Genomic DNA, 17,916 nt, shown 5'->3' with positions numbered 1-17,916 from the left:
TCTCCGGCTAGCTGAAGCAGTCTCAGCCTGCTACTTCTCCGCCATCTTGACTCCTCCCTCCAAGCTTTCATTTTTTAAATGGCTAGTGTTTTAGAAGTTCTACCTAGGAACTCTGACTAGAGTCAATCAAGGTCATAAAGATTTTTACCCATTGTTTTTGTTCAAAAGTTGTATAGTTTTAATTCTTAGATCAATGTTTATGATCTGTTTTGAGTTAATTTTTGTGTATGGTAAGAGAAATAGGTGTGTGTGTGTGTGTGTGTGAGTGTGTTTAGCTACTCAGAACTATTTAATGAAAGGGCTCTTCATAAATTTAATGTTTTGGTGTCTTTGTTGAAAACCAGTTGATCAAAAAGTAAGGGTTAATTTCTGAATTCTTAGTTCTCTTCCATTTATGTATAAACCTATCCTTATGCTACAACTATATTGTTTTGATCACTGTCTTTACAGTAAGTTTTGAAATCAGATATTGTAGGTCTTCCGATTTTGTTCTTTGTTTCAGAGTTGGAGAAATTTGATTATTGGTGGAAATGCTAAATGATAGACTCACATGGGCAAATAGTTTGACATAAGATCTCACAGTTTTGCCCTTCAACATTTATCTCAGAGAAATGAAAACGTATTCTCATGTAGAATAAGTACACAAAAGTGTACTCTTTTGTACACAAAAGTTCAAAGCAGGTATATTTGTAGTAGCCTTAAACTGGAACCTGCTCACCTGTCCTGTGGTGAATGGTTAAACAAACCAGTATGAATCCATACCATGGAATATTACTCAGCAATGGAAAATAATAAAGTGTGGGTATATGCAACAACTTGTATGAACATCAAGGAAATTGTAATTGAGTGAAAAATGCCAATCTCAAAAGGTTATATAATGTGTGATTTTATTTATATGACATTTTTGAAATAAAAGAATGGAGATGGATACTGATTAGTAAATGGCAAATGACAGAGGATGGAGATTGCACGGTTATAAAAGGGTAACATGGAGAAGTGTAATGAATAATATTATACTTTATCTTCATAGTGGTTATAGTTATGCAAAGCTACATGTGATAAAACTGCTTAGAGCTACACACACACAAACACATGCAGAGATGATACAAACATAGCTGATGAAATCTAAATAAACCTTGTGGCTTGTGCTAATACCAGTTTTCTGGTTTTGATATTGTACTAGAATTTTGCAAGATATTAACATTGGAAGAGTTTGAGAGAATGACTCAGGGGGGCCTCCCTGTACATTTATTTGCAACTTCCAATGAATCTATAATAACTGCAAAAGAAGAAGTTGAAAAAATATGAAGAAAAAATAAAATTAAGGGTTTCTTGAGAGCATCAAGTCTGAAAAATAATGTAAAAGAAAAAAATGGCTTATTAAAAACATTAAAAATAATATAAGACCATTATGGGGAAAAAAAGAAAATTCAGAAAGTAAAAACTCAAAAAATTTTAAAAAGTGTCATTAATTTTCACACAGGGATGACCGCTATTAATATTAAGGTATACACATTCCCTTCTTCTCATGCTTGTAGTAAATATTATTTGTAATATGCTTTTTAAAATATTCTGTTGTGAGCGTTTTACCATATCATTAAATATTCTTGTATAGCATCATTTTTAATTTTTATAATATAAAAGGGAAATGTGTGGAAACACCATCACTTCTAAAGAAATTATTGTTGGATATTTAATTAGTTTTCTAGTTTTACTGTGGCAACAGGCATGCAATAAATAGTCTTTCAGATTTTTCTTTACATAAACCCATATTATTAGGATATATAATTAGACAGAGAAATGTTAGCTCACAAACGGGGCATATTTCTAAGATTTTTTTCAAAATATCCTGAAAATTGCTCTCAAGAGTTATGGTACCAACTCGGAGTTCTGCCAGGAGTATATAAATTGTCCTACATATCCATATATTGGAAGAACACTCAGTATTATTAATAAAATATGTTCTTTACATAAAACTTTCTATACATAATGCATTTATTTCATTAACTTAATAAGCGATCTCACTTTTTTTTTAAGATTTTATTTATTTATTTATTTGACAGAGATCACAAGTAGGCAGAGAGGCAGGCAGAGCGGGTGGGGGGGGCAGGCTCCCTGCTGAGCAGAGAGCCATTGCGGGACTCAATCCCAGGACCCTAGGATCATGACCTGAGCCAAAGGCAGAGGCTTTAACCTATTGAGCCATCCAGGCACCCCAGCGATCTCACTATTTGAACTACCTTTTTTCACATGCCTATTGGCTATTTGTATTTTCTTTGGTGATTTGTCCATTATATCATTTACCCATTTTCCATTAGAATATTTAACATTTTCTCTAAACAGCTTCCAACTCAGTTGACAGTAATCTATTTTCAGATTTCAAAGTAATCAATAACATTTTTAATACAAATAATATATTACATATGTGGAGCATATTATGCTTTTGCAAAGTACAGGATTCTATGAAATTGCCCTTCTTACACTTACCTTTGGCCAGTGTTCAACAAACCAAAAGTTGTATTTTACCAATTCAGAAACACTATGAGAAGCCAACATTATTCTCTTCCTTCTAGAACCAAAAATGTAGATAAATTATTGCCATTTTTCTAGAATGTTTTTAGTTGTCAATGGGTAGATACTATTTTTTTTAAACTTTTCCTCTTTCTTTTATTTTTAATTCCAATATGGTTAACATACAGTGTTACATTAGTTTCAGGTACACAGTGTAGTGATTCAACAATTCTATACCTTATTCAGTGCTCATCATGATAAGTGTACTCTTTAATCCCCATCACCTATTTCATCAATTGAACAGATATTAATATTTATAAAGTATTTGTTTTACTGAACATACTGTATGGTAGTAAATGTGATATTGAACTTATTCCCCAGTTTCTTACAGCATAACAATAAAGGTCTTACTTTATTCCATGAAGAGGTAGAAGAAAAGCAAATTCTTTCTGGCTAATAGGCCGTTTTTCAGAGTACAAGATGGCCAGGGGTTAGTACAAGCACACATCAAGATTTTTATTTTCAACTTCTTCAATTACAGACTACTTTTGGAAATCGCTTAACATCTTAGTAATAAGACTTAACCATCTGTGAAATGTGCAGAGTACAAATACTGGGTGACTTGAAGCTTAATTAATGTATTAAATGTCCTTTGAAAGGTAGAATTAAAAAGCTACTATTACTGTAAGATTTATGAAATTATTATTTTTATTTCAAATTTATTTTTCAAATTTATTCAAATTTTATTTCAAATTTTTATTTCAAATTTATTGTGTTGACACAGAAACCAAAAGTCAATAGATAGCTAGACCAAAAACTAATACTTGCGAGCTTGGTCACCTTTTCATCTGCATATAACTGAATACAAATCAACAAGCTGCAAAAAAGGGGACAAAGGAAAGGATACATTTTAAAATGTAGCTCATAACTCCAACTCATTTCTAACATGAAAATGTCATGTTTCATCATTTTGGGGATTTAGTTATGTACAGCATTTGTTGTAAATCTGTTTTGCTGTTATCCTGTGAGAGTTTTCTTCACAGTCCTTGTGCAAGAAATGATTTTAAGATATTTTGGTGCTTTCAGGCTTTGACTTTAGTTCCTGGGGATAAGTTTACCAACGCTTTTCTGCTTGTTTTTTTCTGTGCAAGAGAGAGAGAGAGAGATTATAAGGATGCTATGGAGAATAGGCATTGCCTTTTGATGTATCAGAAAAACTGGAGACTTAACGTGAGATACGTCCATCACCATTTTTATTGTTGTACTATGACTTCAATCAAAATAGTACATCTTTCCTCCTTGACTTCACCTCCTTTAGCTCCTTTAAATGCTTTGTTGCTCCCTAATTTGTGATCCTACTCTTTCCAGTTCCTGTGCTTCTCAGTTAGCATGATAGGATATTTTAATATTTAATTAGCCAAGAGACCTGTTCTAAAGCTAGGGTGCATTTTCCAGTCAGAAAAGCTGGAATCTCTTTGGAAGGTTGGTAATGTGGCCTACAATTCTCCATAATAGGATCATACTGCCTGCGTCGTCAGATTAATCTCATCGCTTCTCGGCCTTTTAGCTAAGATCAAGTGCAGATTAATCTCAACCTTTGCAGTTCCAGCTTTGCTAGAGAATGCCCTGCTCTCAGTTCTTAGTAAACCTATTGTTTCTTTTTGACTCTAGAGCTTTCTCCAGGCAATTTCCAATGTTTAAAGATGATCTTGAATTCCATATTTCTCTTCAAAAGGCTAATGCTTTTGACAGAGAGAGGGCACAAGCTCTACCTTCTCTGAAATGTATAGACTGTATAGACTACCTTCTCTGAAATGTCATCCTCAAAAGCTGGTTTAGTGTGTTACAATCTTGTAATAATTGAAGAAGTTTACAACCACATAAAACATGTAGTTATTTATTCATGATGTAATGCAACATTGAAACAGAGAACCAATCTATTTGGTTTATCATTTCACCCACATTGTCTTGCTCAGTGCACCAGGCACATAGGAGCCCCTCAACAAATACGTATTGATCTGATTGATGAAGTAATATGTTTTTAGATACAAATACTTTGTTAGAAACATAGCAGGGAAGAGCTAAAGAGTACTCTAGTTGTCATCTAGTGTCATTTATTTCTCCATAAAATATCATTTGCATCTGTTTTCTAGGTTCTGTTTATCTATCATTAAAGAGATCCTCTTGCATCACAAGCAGTGCATTTTACTTTCAGAAAGCACTAATTGATAAAATGTCAATCCCTTTTTAAATCATATTTTTTCTCTTCATTATTTCTTTCATAAAAAGATTTTACGTTAGACTACTAGCACTTGCTCTATTTCATTTCTTATGACCATACATATCCAAGGTGATATGTATGAATGAAATAAAAATCTATAAATATCATTGAGAGCAATCATCAGTTTGAACTGTAACTTAAATTACATTCTAATTGGAGTGAGATTTTAAACTATAACATCTATTATTTTGTTACACAGAAGTCTATTATATACAATAATAATAATAATATCCAGCATGTACTGAGCTTCTCCTCTATATCAGGCATTATTTTAAGTGTTATAAGTAGAGTAACTCATTTACAACCATAACCCAGGAGATAGTTTAGCATTACATACATTATTATATATACACAATTATTTACATTTTAGTAAGCTAGTGAGGTGGTAATATGCTATTATTTATTATTAACTTAATGATAATTAGTTGAACTGAGTATCCAAGAAAAATCAGCATTTTGCCAAGTAAGGAATGACTTGAGGCTGTGGGGTGCACCTGGCCAATGCATGACCAGGAGTAGTGGTCCTCTGAGTGGAGAATTGAATGTTATCTCTGATGGAGAAGAGCTTCCAAATGGAGGATAAGGGAAACAGAAATGTTAGACAGATAATAGGAGACAACAAATAACACAAGCTTTATGAGTCTAGAACCATTTCAACTGGCCCAACAGTTTAATTTTAATTAGGAATTTAAATTAAAGCTCTTGTGTGCCAAACATGATCTTCGACCAATCCATGGTCACTATCCACTTTGATTTCACAGATCATTCTCGCTCTTGGTGCTATGCAGAGAAAATATTTTTGTTTCTCACATATCAAAGGAAGATGAGATTTTCTACTTACTGTGTAAGCTATATAAGGAAATGTCAAAAGCTAATTGAAAATTTTACTGTCTTCTGCAAAACACACTGTTTTAAAAAACATAGTTTAATTCAAGGTGCAAATTGTAATGTGTGTTTTGAACTATAACCAAATCCTAGTATCTTGAGGTTTTAAATAATGGAATGGAAATAATGGAATGGAATAATGGCTGTTGCTTGTTCACATCATAACAATATTAAATTCTTATTTCTCTGAGAAAGCAGATGAAGAATTTGTTCGTAAGTATAATAGTGATGTAAAAATTTCACTACCTAAATACTGGGAGACTCAGAGATTTGTACCCCATTTCAAGTAATTTAATGCTGGCAAAATCCCAGTATTCATGTTGTTTACTTTGGCAGGTGTTGGATGTTTTGAGGAATAGAGTTCATGTATTATTTTTGTCATGCTGAGCCATGCTGTTCTTTTCCTCGGTAAAACTAAGTTTCAGAAATTTAGCAACTGAGAAATTTGACAGATATTTTTTGTAAATGCCATCAACTGCAAACCTTTTCATGTTATCATATATTTATTTTTTCCCCAAAATAAATGTCTTAACACACAAAGGAAATATTTCCCACAGTATTTCATAATACACAGCATAAGGAAAACATGTCCTTGTCCTTTTTACTTTTTTATAAATTAATTTATACAAAATATTGCTCAAACTTGGGATTCATAACCTGTGATCCACAGATAGGGTTCAAAAGTTCACAAATGTTTAAATAACATGAAAAATTTTGTGTGAATTCAGTTATAAATATAATTCTTTCCTGGGGAAGGGTTCCTAAAAGTCACCAAGTTAGGAGAGGGCATTCTATAGCATACCAAAAAATTAAGAATCACTACTTCTGCCTACAATCACCATTACTGCCCTCACAAATAAGAGTTGATACTTATTTGACACTTAACTTGTACCAAGCATTGGTTTCAGTGCTTTATGTATAATAACTCATTTAATAGACTGAACAGTCATATGAAGTCAACTCTAATTTTATTTCCATTTTAGAGATGAGAGGGCTGAGTTATAGTGGCTTAGTAAGGTACCTGAGATCACCCAGCTAGTAAGTAAAAGAGTAAGCATTTGAACCTAAGCAAGAAGTTTCCAGAATCTGTGCTATAATCTATAATAGTAAATGACTTTTCATTAAAAAGATCATATAGGTTAAGTTATAAAGACCGGACATTGGTTTAATCAGTTTATACCATTATCTCATGATCATCACAATAATAGGAATTAAATATAGTTTATTTTATGTATTTTATAGTAGAGAAAACTAGGTTTTGAATAGATTAAGTAACAGGTGAATGAGATGATGTCTGCAGCACTTGACAGCTAGAGACTGTCCAATGAATGAAAATTTTCCATTTTTCTCCCTGAGGATATTAAATGCAAAAGAGATAAACAGATATGAAAAGAAGAAAGTTTATTCTCTGACTCCAGTATTCATATACCATATGAGAGGGTCTAGGAAAGAAATGAGGTCTAAGTAGAGAAGAGACTGCAATGGGACCATTTCGATTCAGAAAATACTCTCATGAAAAGGAATCAGTATGCATAGTCAGGAAAGAAGTTTTGGATTCATTTGATACCTACTTCCATTTAGATACCTAACCAACTATAATTTTCCTCCACCCGAGAAACAGTTCAGTTTCCATTTTCATGCTCCTCTACTGGTACCTGTGTTCATGGGTCCAAGATTCTTTAGATGGTCTTTATTCCTAGAGCTTTTTCCTTTAATTGATTGATTTTATTTTATCTTGCACAGAAACCATTCAACGTGGAAGCATCCACTTAAATCCAGCTTTCTTTTAAAGTGCTTTCAGAATTTCTGAGCAGTTGAGATGTTTTCAAAATCACAAATCTTAAAGAAAATTTGCAGATGTTAACCTTGTTTGCACACATCATTTACTATATTCTGCCCTCCACCTCTTCACTTTAACTAAATTCTGACTTCCCCTAGCAGACCACATCTGCTTAAGGGGCTGGAGAGCTGTTGCTCTTGACTTTCAAGTGCTGTTTCTGATGAGAATCCCACACCATAACCCTGTTGTCTCCCACTTATCTGTTCTCTGCAATCTTAGTATCACTTTCCAACTCTTGCATTCCTCCCCTATTTTTGTCTTTAGATCCATCTCTATTTTGTCTTCCTCAAGCTGCCACCATTTTTCTTTTCTGGTTTCATAATTTCTGCTGGCAACCTATGTAAACACTGATGGAAGCCTCATTGATCTCAATATTAAATAAGCCTCAGCCACCTACCAGGATCTCACTAAAACCCAGGAGTGGACTGCTGTATGTAGTGGAAGGAACACAAGCATTAGAAGCAGTCTGCAATATGTTATTTCCTAGTTGGGCAGCTTTACTCAGTTACTTACTATACTGAAGTCTATTACTATATCTTTTAATAGAAATAATACGTTTCTCTTAGAGTTATTTTGAAAAGAGCATGTGATTTTGTAAACTATAGCTTGCTAGGCAAAGTATAAAATAAAAGTCACTAGAAGAGGACTATATGTGGATTAATGATGACAGTGTGACATAGGTAAAGATTATGAATAATGTAGTTCTTCATAGCCTAAGTCCATTTAAAATAATTTTAAAATAGCCATATTGTAGGAATGTTAATTTTTAATCTTCATTCATTAGGAATTTTTTGTTGAGTACCTTCTACCTTTTGTTGAGGGCTCTACTTAGAATTATGATAGATTCAAAATTTTGTAAAAGCTTACCCCATTACCATTATAGTATTTATAAATACAACATATCCATAAATGACATTTTATGAAGATAAAATTGTTATTTAAAAAATAATATTTTAAAAATAAAAAAAACAATTTCTGTCTATTTCTCAGTCTCCTCCCACCTCAATTCAACATTAAGACTCATTCATGCTGCAATGTGCTTAGAAATGTCAATGAATATTCTAAGGCCAAGAAATTTCTAAACTAGTAGAATAAAAATATATTCTTTTCTGTTACCATATCTAAAATAGAATATCCTGCCCTACCAGTCTCTATTGCCTAATTTTGATTCAATTATTGTACTTGTTTATTTCCCATTAAATTTAAATATTTTTCATCTATCCCATTAAAATGAAAGTCCCATGAGGATAGAAAATTGTCTGTACCCTAGAGCTTATCCTTATTAGTTGACTCTTAAAAGTTACTCCATGCTGGGACGCCTGGGTGGCTCAGTTGGTTAAGCAGCTGCCTTCGGCTCAGGTCATGATCCCAGCATCCTGGGATCGAGTCCCACATCGGGCTCCTTGCTCCGCAGGAAGCCTGCTTCTCCCTCTGACTCTGCCTTCCACTCTGTCTGCCTGTGCTCACTCTCTCTCTCTCTCTGACAAATAAATAAATTAAAAAAATCTTTAAAAAAAAAAAGTTACTCCATGCTGTTTATTATATAATAATGATTTTGTGTCATTATTTGATGTGTGTTTCTGTGTATTTTTTTAATTAATTTTTTATTTTTTATAAACATAGCACTATTGGGTATTTACCCTAAAGATACAAACGTAGTGATCCAAAGGGGCACATGCACCCGAATGTTTATAGCAGCAATGTTTCTGTGTATTTAAGCACACTCAAAACTCCATGAGGATACAGATTATGTGTATTTTGCTCATCACTGTCCCAGTATGCCCTTAAAAATACATAGCATATTGGATATGACAATACATACTACAAACAATTGTTCAAATACAGAGGGAATGAGACACTCTCTTTTCATTTTTTTGAGAAATCCCTTATATCAATTTACCTTTCCAGAATAACTTATATTAGCCCATTTATATAAAATCTAATGGCTTTGATATGATATTTGGTAACATATTTTAATGCATATGTCTTCTTTCTCCACCTAGATTATATATCTTTTATAGTCATTATTAGGATCAAGGGATTACTACTTGTCAGGTGCTGAATCAGTTCATTTTTAAAGCCAGACACACATTTTATTTCTCTATATTTAGCCATGTCCTGTGTGGATCATTGTTCTGTTTACCTTTCTCAAGATTTTGTATAGCTTTCTACATGTTAAACTTTTCCTTGTTTATATTGGAATGTAAGTGGATATGTTAATTTTTTTTCTAAAAAGACCTTTATCTTAGCTTTCAAAACATAGGATAACATTTTTAGAAGGTACTCAAGAAGAAGCAAAGGGAAAACAAATGGATAGAAGTGGGACTGATACACAAACACGTACAATGAAATAACAAGTATAACCTACAAGGATGAGCCATGAGTTTGCCATTAGTGGAAGTCACCATAAAGAGAGTAAAATGGTCTTTTTTGTCATTTACTAACCCAAACGATAATTAAAAGTTTATTTCTAAGGAATGTGACTGTTACTCATAGTAAGACCAGAAAGAATTATGACTGTTTCTCATAATAAGACTAGAGAAACTTCCCAGTTATCTTCAGAAATAAGACCCCATTTTAATCAAGAAATAACATCCCTGGGAACATTCCTATTATTGACAATTATCCTTATCTCCGCACACCACAGCCGAATTACATAAAGACTGTTCCACCAGGGACCAATGCTTTATAGTTCAGGCCTGTGTCTTTCTACTGATCTGGCTTACTTGGAGAAATTTAGACTCCTTTAGGAAGAGTTTCTTTAGGAAACTCGGTGTTCTGTTTTGTTTTTGTTTTTGTTTTTTTAAACTGCATTTTTTTTCTCCTGTTCATACGTCTCGTGTAAATTTTTTTTTTAATTTATTTGACAGACAGAGATCACAAGTAGGCAGAGAGGCAGGGAGAGAGAGAGGAAGGAAAGCAGGCTCCCTGCTGAGCAGAGAGCCGGATGTGGGACTTGATCCCAGGACCCTGGGATCATGACCTAAGCCGAAAGCAGAGGCTTTAACCCGCTGATCCACCCAGGTGCCCCGGAAACTCGGTGTTTTTGATGGTCAGTTAAGTAATAGTTTCCAGAATTGCTCCCAGGTCTATACTTGGAGAGCTGATACATTCATATAATTGGATACATTTTTTGTAATTTTCCCAGGAAACTAACTCACTGGGGCAGAGGTATGGTTTCTCCAGATATTCAGTTTTTACTTTGAATGAAATACATTTTAATCACTGGCGAGATCTTGGAAGGCAATCACTGGACACAGCTAATGATTTAAAAAAAAAAAAATCACTACTTATGGGTTTACAAAGATAGGTGAAACTAGATCAAATATCCTGCTGGTGGTTGTGTGACTAAATTTGAACATAGAGTTGGTCAATTTGGCATGGACTTCTTATTACCAAAAAACAAAAAGCATTAATTTGTCCTTGAACACTATGGCTGAGACGAGTCTACATGGTATCCGAGATAGGAGATACACAGGATTGGGGAATTTGCCCCAATAAATCAAATTCAGACATAGTCTTCAGTGAAGGTACAGTTTTTCTTTCCTTAGAAAGTTCTCTTCCTTTCTAAACAATATTATTCCAATTTGGTGATACCTTTTAAGGAAAACAATACAAATGTGTATGAAAATAAATACTTCATGAAAATAAAAGCACTTATAATTTTTTAAAATGATAAATAACTGTAAGCATCACAAAACCTAGAAATGTGCTAGTGAGAAACTGTGAAGCTTAAGCATCAGTATCTTTATGAAAAATCCCATTTTCATCATTGCAAAGCTGCAGAGAGAATTAAAAGTCCATAACCATGAAAAGAACACAGATCCTTATGGTGATAGAACACCCTTGACTTTGTTATACTAGGTGGTGTGATAGTTCTCCCTCAGAGTCCACTGTGAACTGGCGTAAGCAATGCGGAAGTTGTCCCTCCAGACTTGGTTTGAAGCAGCTGCCACATTGGCTCCCTCCAACAGCAGCAGCTGTGGCATTTCCCAGGCCCAAATGGCATCCATCTGAGGCCCATTCTCATAAAATTCTGGGATAACTAGAATTGCTCTTTCCAACTACCCCAGTCTCCTTCCCTGTCTTCCTGCCCAGCTTGTGGGTCCACCTTCTTCCTCCCCAGATACCCTTCCCCTAAGGCACACACAAGGGCACATATATTTTTGAGACTGTAAGTATTTCTAAATATAATGGAGCTAGAATGGACTTTCTGTTTAACTGGAAATGTGGGGGTTGGAAGCATGTGTGTTTTACTTATGACCGAATCTTCAATCTAGACATTGTTGTCAGTGAACTCATATTTTTCAGTATAACTCCAAGAACAAGTTTGTTGGAGACTTCTTCCAGAGACATCAAGAGTTGGACCATAAACCTTTGAATTATTTCTATTCAATTTTTTTTTCTTTCTGTTCTACCAGATCCAGTTTCATTAGTAAAAAAATATCAGCACAGTTTAGCAACTCAGATTTTCCATGTAAGCCTAAACAGAGTGTCAAGTTAATTGAAAGTTGGGAACTGTATTTTCTTTATTTCTTGGATACACTTTTGTGCCACAGTGTCAACTCAAATCTAGTGCTTTGTACCTAACAGTGAAGTGAGGTTTTATGCAGACTAAAAGAAGTTTTCCATTTTTTAAAGGAAATCAGTCTGGAAGCTTGCTAAGAATTTATAGGACACATCTGTACCAAATAAATCTGAATGGCATTTATTTTACATGTGTCGTATTAATAAAGATAATTAAAACATATATTTTGCAAAATGCTTTGTAATCGAAAATGTGCTCTCATATTGTCAGTTCCTTATTTGTGCATCATAGTCCTTCCATTCATGAGGAGAAAGAAGCACTATTTTTAATAACACCCTTTGATTAACATACAAACATTTCTACTTTCAGTTACACAATGGTAGTAGGATTCATTTTTGTTTTCATAGGAGTTCCACTGTATATTTGGTTCTTTGCACACCAGGCTAAATGGCAACCGGCCCTTTATTTAGAGAATCTTCATTTTCAGCTGTTGGCACTGCAATCCTTTCAGCTGCTCTTAGCCTCTAGAGCCTGAACATAATAAATAATACAATCTGCTGGAAGCCTCTAACAGCTTTAAATGTTTCTGCTAATGTGCCTGTGGCATTTTAGACCAGACTTTTAAAACTTCCCTAAAATCTAGGAATTACAAAGCATTTATGGGTTTAAAAGGGCATAAATTAATGAACTGCTTGATTTTCTTTTCGATGAGACCTCCATTTTCCATCTCAATCACTGAGCACTATTGCTTCTGATATCCAAATGGTTGGGGCAGCTAATCGCCTATTATAAATGACCACACTCTTTACCATATCTGCATTAAGACTGATCTACTGAATTGCACTATTAGTTTGGGAACCAGCATATTAGAGCTGCAGACCCCAAATGAAAAATCAGCTCTTGTTGAATTCCATTCAAAAAAAGAAAGAAAAAAGAAAAAGAAAGAAAGAAAAACCTTCTGTTGATTCCTATCTTCTAGGGCTGCCTCCTCACTTTTTCAAATTCTAATCCCTGTAGGGATTAGATTTCTTTTTTTGTATTTTGGCCTCAATATGTGAACACTTATTAAGAACCTAAAATTGCTGCTCTACCTACTTCCTTGGAAAAAACAACCCCTCTCACATACTTGATTTTGTACTAATTGATCCAGGAATCTTTATTAGATAGGGAAAAAGTTAAAACTTCCATTGCATTTCAGAAGTGAGGCACAGATAAGAAAGAAAATAAAAAGACAAATTTCCACTATATTTTCATCTCAAGATTGTTCTCTGAGAAAGTCCTAATGGGCAAGGTGGGATGTATACTATTAGTAGGTTTGAATACTGTTTTAAGAATGCTTTTAAGCCTGCTGAAGTAAAGCTAGTTTCACTCTAAGAGCTAAAGAAGAGCTGTTTTGTAAAGGGAATTATTGTTTTTGCTATTTTGTGCATGTAATGCAAACCTTTTCAGTTCTGAGTGTTTGCACATTGGTATATATAGAGAAGCTAGACTTTTGTTGAAAGCATTAAAATATTTTTACATGTGGAATATAATAAAAAAAAACTCAGTTCAACAATTTAAGAATGCCATTGCTGATCAACAGTCTACATTTCCATTCATTATAATTGAGCTATTCCAAATTGAGAATGAACTTGGTCATGCGTAATTTTAAAATTCTATTAATTCTGCACACTTTGCTGTAATTCAAGAAAAAGCTAAAATGGGGCCATTGACATTATTTCATTAAAATACGTTGTTAAAAACAATGAATTCAGTCAACAGAAAGGTTGAACTTATAAATGGAAGAACAACTCAAGTAAGTGTCAGTGACATTTCAAGACTATAAACATGGCAGCTGTAAGTGATTCTTTTTGTCTTCTATGATATTCTGCTGCCCTGGCCTTCCTGGCACTTGTTTTTTCTTTTTTTGTATTTTGGCCTCAATATGTGAACACTTATTAAGAACCTAAAATTGCTGCTCTACCTACTTCCTTGGAAAAAACAACCCCTCTCACATACTTGATTTTGCACTAATTGATCCAGGAATCTTTATTGTCAATCATGATTTTTCTATCAACTTCCATCCTACTTTTCCAAACTACTTGTTGAGTATTTCATTTCTGCTTCCTTATTATCTTATCAATAAAATATATCTAAAAATGAAACTCTATTAAACTCTATTAAAATCTAATTTAGTGACAGTTATGTAGAAGAGATTATAGTAGATCTAGTCATTCATGATCTTTTCCCTTGGATTGCTATGCTGCTTGACCTAATATTTATGTTAACTTTTGAATTCTAGTAACACTTTTTGAATGCATTCTCTATGTCATGAGACTTAGTGATAAATGCTGTAGTGTCAAAGATGAATATAATACTCTCTAACCTTTTATTGTACGATGTTATGAAAAGAAAGTTCTGATTCAACTGTCATAAAACTTATTGAACTGAATTCATGAATGCCCAAGTGGTTAGGGGACTTTTCTAAGCAACCATAAAGAAAAAGCATAACAAAAGAATAGCTCATTTAAAATGGACATATGAAGGGTGCCTGTGAGGCTCAGTCAGTTGGGTGTCTCACTTTTGATTTCAGCTCAGGTCGTGATCTCTGGGTCTTGAGATCGAGCTCTGCATTGGGCTCCATGCTCAGCACGGAGTCTGCTTGAGACTCTCTCACCCTCTGCCTCTGTTCCTCCCCCTGCCTCTCTCTCAAATAAATAAAATCTTTAAGATGAACATAGAGAAAACTTGGATTATCATGAGGAGAAATATTAATGTCAAAGGAAGAATTTAAAACCTAAGCTCTCTGCCAGTTGTAAGGTAGCCAAGAAATTTGCAAATCTTGAAATTTAGCCAAAATATTTAAAGGGGGTGAATAGTGGCCTCTAGTCCCTCTAAAACTAAATCAGCTCCGTAGGAATAATCCACAATTTAGACTCTCAAGATTTTAACCCCTGTTAGAGTTAACAGAATAATACAATGAGCAACAACAAAAAGACTAAAGATGAATAGGGATATTTTAAACACAAAGAAGTAGAACTTTTTAGAAGTAAGAGGGAAGAGACAAGTTGAAATTAAAAACTAAACATGCATGCTTCTAGGTCAGAGTAGAAGGTTGTATAAGAATGTTGCTCTTGTCCTAACAATGAAAACAAGGCAGATCAATGACATACTTATTTTCTACCCATCATGGAGAACATAGAGAAGTAGAAGTAAAATAAATGAAGTAAACTCCAGAGAATGAAAACAGAAAGGATCCATGGGTACTGTGATCCATGACTGAAACAGAAGATAAGCTATTTATAGTAACTTAGGATAAGGAGAAATCAGCCTAATTTTTAAAAAGTTTTTATTTGTCATGTGTTAACTGACATGAAAGATGAAGGTCAGAGCATCCTTCCATACAGAACAAAACTGACTACCAGTTTTGACTTCCATACAGAACAAAACTGGCACCAGTGTCCACAGAATGCTAGCTATTGTACCATAAAACTGGAGGTTAAGAAGAAAAAATAAGAGGAACCCACCAGAAGTATAGGTTTTCCAATAAGGAAGTGACAGGAACAGGAGTGTGTTCCTTTCTGGAAATAAAACTAATTCACTCCAGTCTCTGTTGGAATTTTATAAAAATGTGTGACACACATGGTAAAGCAAGAGAATGTGAGACATTTTTGAGAAAGTAAATGATTAACAGAAGTAGAAACAAAGATATTCCAGGAGTTGAGAGGATCAGTTATAGATCTTAAAATTCTTCTGATAACGTGAAGGGATCTAGTGGGATGTGTAAGTGGTATGAATGAAAAGAGAGAGCATTCCAGGAAGTATATAAACTAACAAAAATATCCTAAAGAGAATTCTTGATATAAGAGAGCAATAGAAAACTAAATACAGGCCAATAAAAAATGATCAAATTGAATCCCTAAGAGAAAAAAATTAGTTTAAAAAAGAACAAAGCATCAACAGTCTTCTGGAGAATATAAAGTGGTTTAAGAGGCTCATAATTCAAGTCTCAGGAGAATAGAGAAAATAGAACATATGAAATATAGGAGAAGATGATGGCAGAGTGATTTCCAAAATAGATGAAAGTCATCAATCAACAAATCAGTTAACACAAGAAAAGTTTCATTAAAAAAAAACTATATATAGTTACATTATAATGAAATAGATAAAAATCATAGCAAATAGCAGAACTTAAAGGCTTCCAGAGAAAAATATGTTTTTTTATTCAAAAAATGAATAATCTTATTCACAGGGGTAAGTTATATGAAAGCTAATATTTTATCAGAAACCATAAAAACTGGAAGAAAAAAAATTGAGAGAAAAGCTGGCTGTCCTTGTTCGCAGTCTTTTAGACTACTGGTAGTAGGATTTAGCCTCCATAATTGCCTGAGCCACTTCCTTAATCTATAGATAGAGAAATATTTATCTTGACTAATAGAGATTTTGGTACTGAGAGTGTTTTCTACAGGAAGAGAATGTTAAGGATGGGGTTTTTGAATTGGTTGTGGGGTTTCTAGAATTGGGTTTCTAATTCACTAGATTTAAAGACATTAATGACTCTATTTCTACCAGTGACTAGAGCGCTGATAGTCCATAGTGTAATATGGAAATAGAGATACATGAACTATCTGCTTTGGATACTCCTACTCAACCACTTAGTAGGAGCTAGGTACCTCCTGGCTCCTATTAAGTGCTTGAATGGGAGTTATCTATGTATAAAATACTTTCAAACAATTTGGGAAAACTAAAAAATACAGTGAGGTTGGCTGGTTGCTCCTAACATTACTGGCCAAAGTAGTGCAAGAAGAGCACGAGTTCAGGGATTCAAATTGCCAGCTGAAGAACGACATAAATGACCTTAGGCTTTTGTGTATGCCCTGAAGGAGGACCTTATCTTTTGTAGCCTAAGATTGGTATGACTAAAAATAAAATATAGAATCTCATTGAGTGAATGGCTGAATTACAGTGCAAGCTGGATTTGCAGTCTTATAGGGTGTCAACTATTAAAGCAAGGGCAGCTTTGGGAAAGAATGAGGCCCTGTAAGTTGGAATGAGAACATGAGGGAAATCTTGGTGGGGCTAGGGACATTGAAGCCCTAAATTCTGATTAGTCATCTTTGTCAGTAGAAGAGGTCTCTCTTCCCTACTACATACACACTCCCCATTCCCACAGGTAGTGGTTTCTCAATCCTCACTGGTAGCATCCCAATCTGAAGGGATTTACTTCATTGCCTCAAACACTGTAATGGCTCCCCAGACGCAGTTTCCATGGAAGACAATACTCATTGTTTTCAAATCCCACCTGTTACCTCTCTTTCATGCTTTTAGGACTGTAACTAAGTTCAAGTCATTCTGCTATGCAGAATGCCATGCTACTCTGCTGTGCTTTTCTATAGCAGAATCCTAAAAGTGAGGTATAAAGTGTGACCCATGATGGGGTGTGTTACAGTCCAAAGGTACTACTACAATTTTCTAACTTCTACAGACAGAAATCCAAGGAAACTAGGTGGAAATAGATACTAAAGGCTTGAGATAATGGTGGAAGGAACACACAGTTGGATTAGATTGAATTATTTATATGGGCTCAGGTAGAGATTCTGCATTTAATGCTGCAGCCGAGGAAATTAGAAAGGGCTCAAACAATTTGGTTGCTTGGTTGGAACATGGACCAAACAGTGGCCCACAGTGAGCTAATTGGAAAGATCAGACCTGCCCTGGTTTAATGTTGGCAAAAGAATTCAAAGTCTTAGGAGACTGAATTAGAAAACTAGCCACAAATTGAAATGTCTGGAAGGCAAGCTTTTAACCACCACTGTGAGAAATGAGTTTGTGAGTTGAACCCTAGTATCCTTGAAGAACACTGTGATCAATCTTCTCTGTAGGCCAGACCTT

The sequence above is a fragment of the Mustela erminea genome, chromosome 12 (assembly GCF_009829155.1).
Source record: "Mustela erminea isolate mMusErm1 chromosome 12, mMusErm1.Pri, whole genome shotgun sequence".
Taxonomy (NCBI): domain Eukaryota; kingdom Metazoa; phylum Chordata; class Mammalia; order Carnivora; family Mustelidae; genus Mustela; species Mustela erminea.
Note: the sequence above shows the minus strand (reverse complement) of the source record.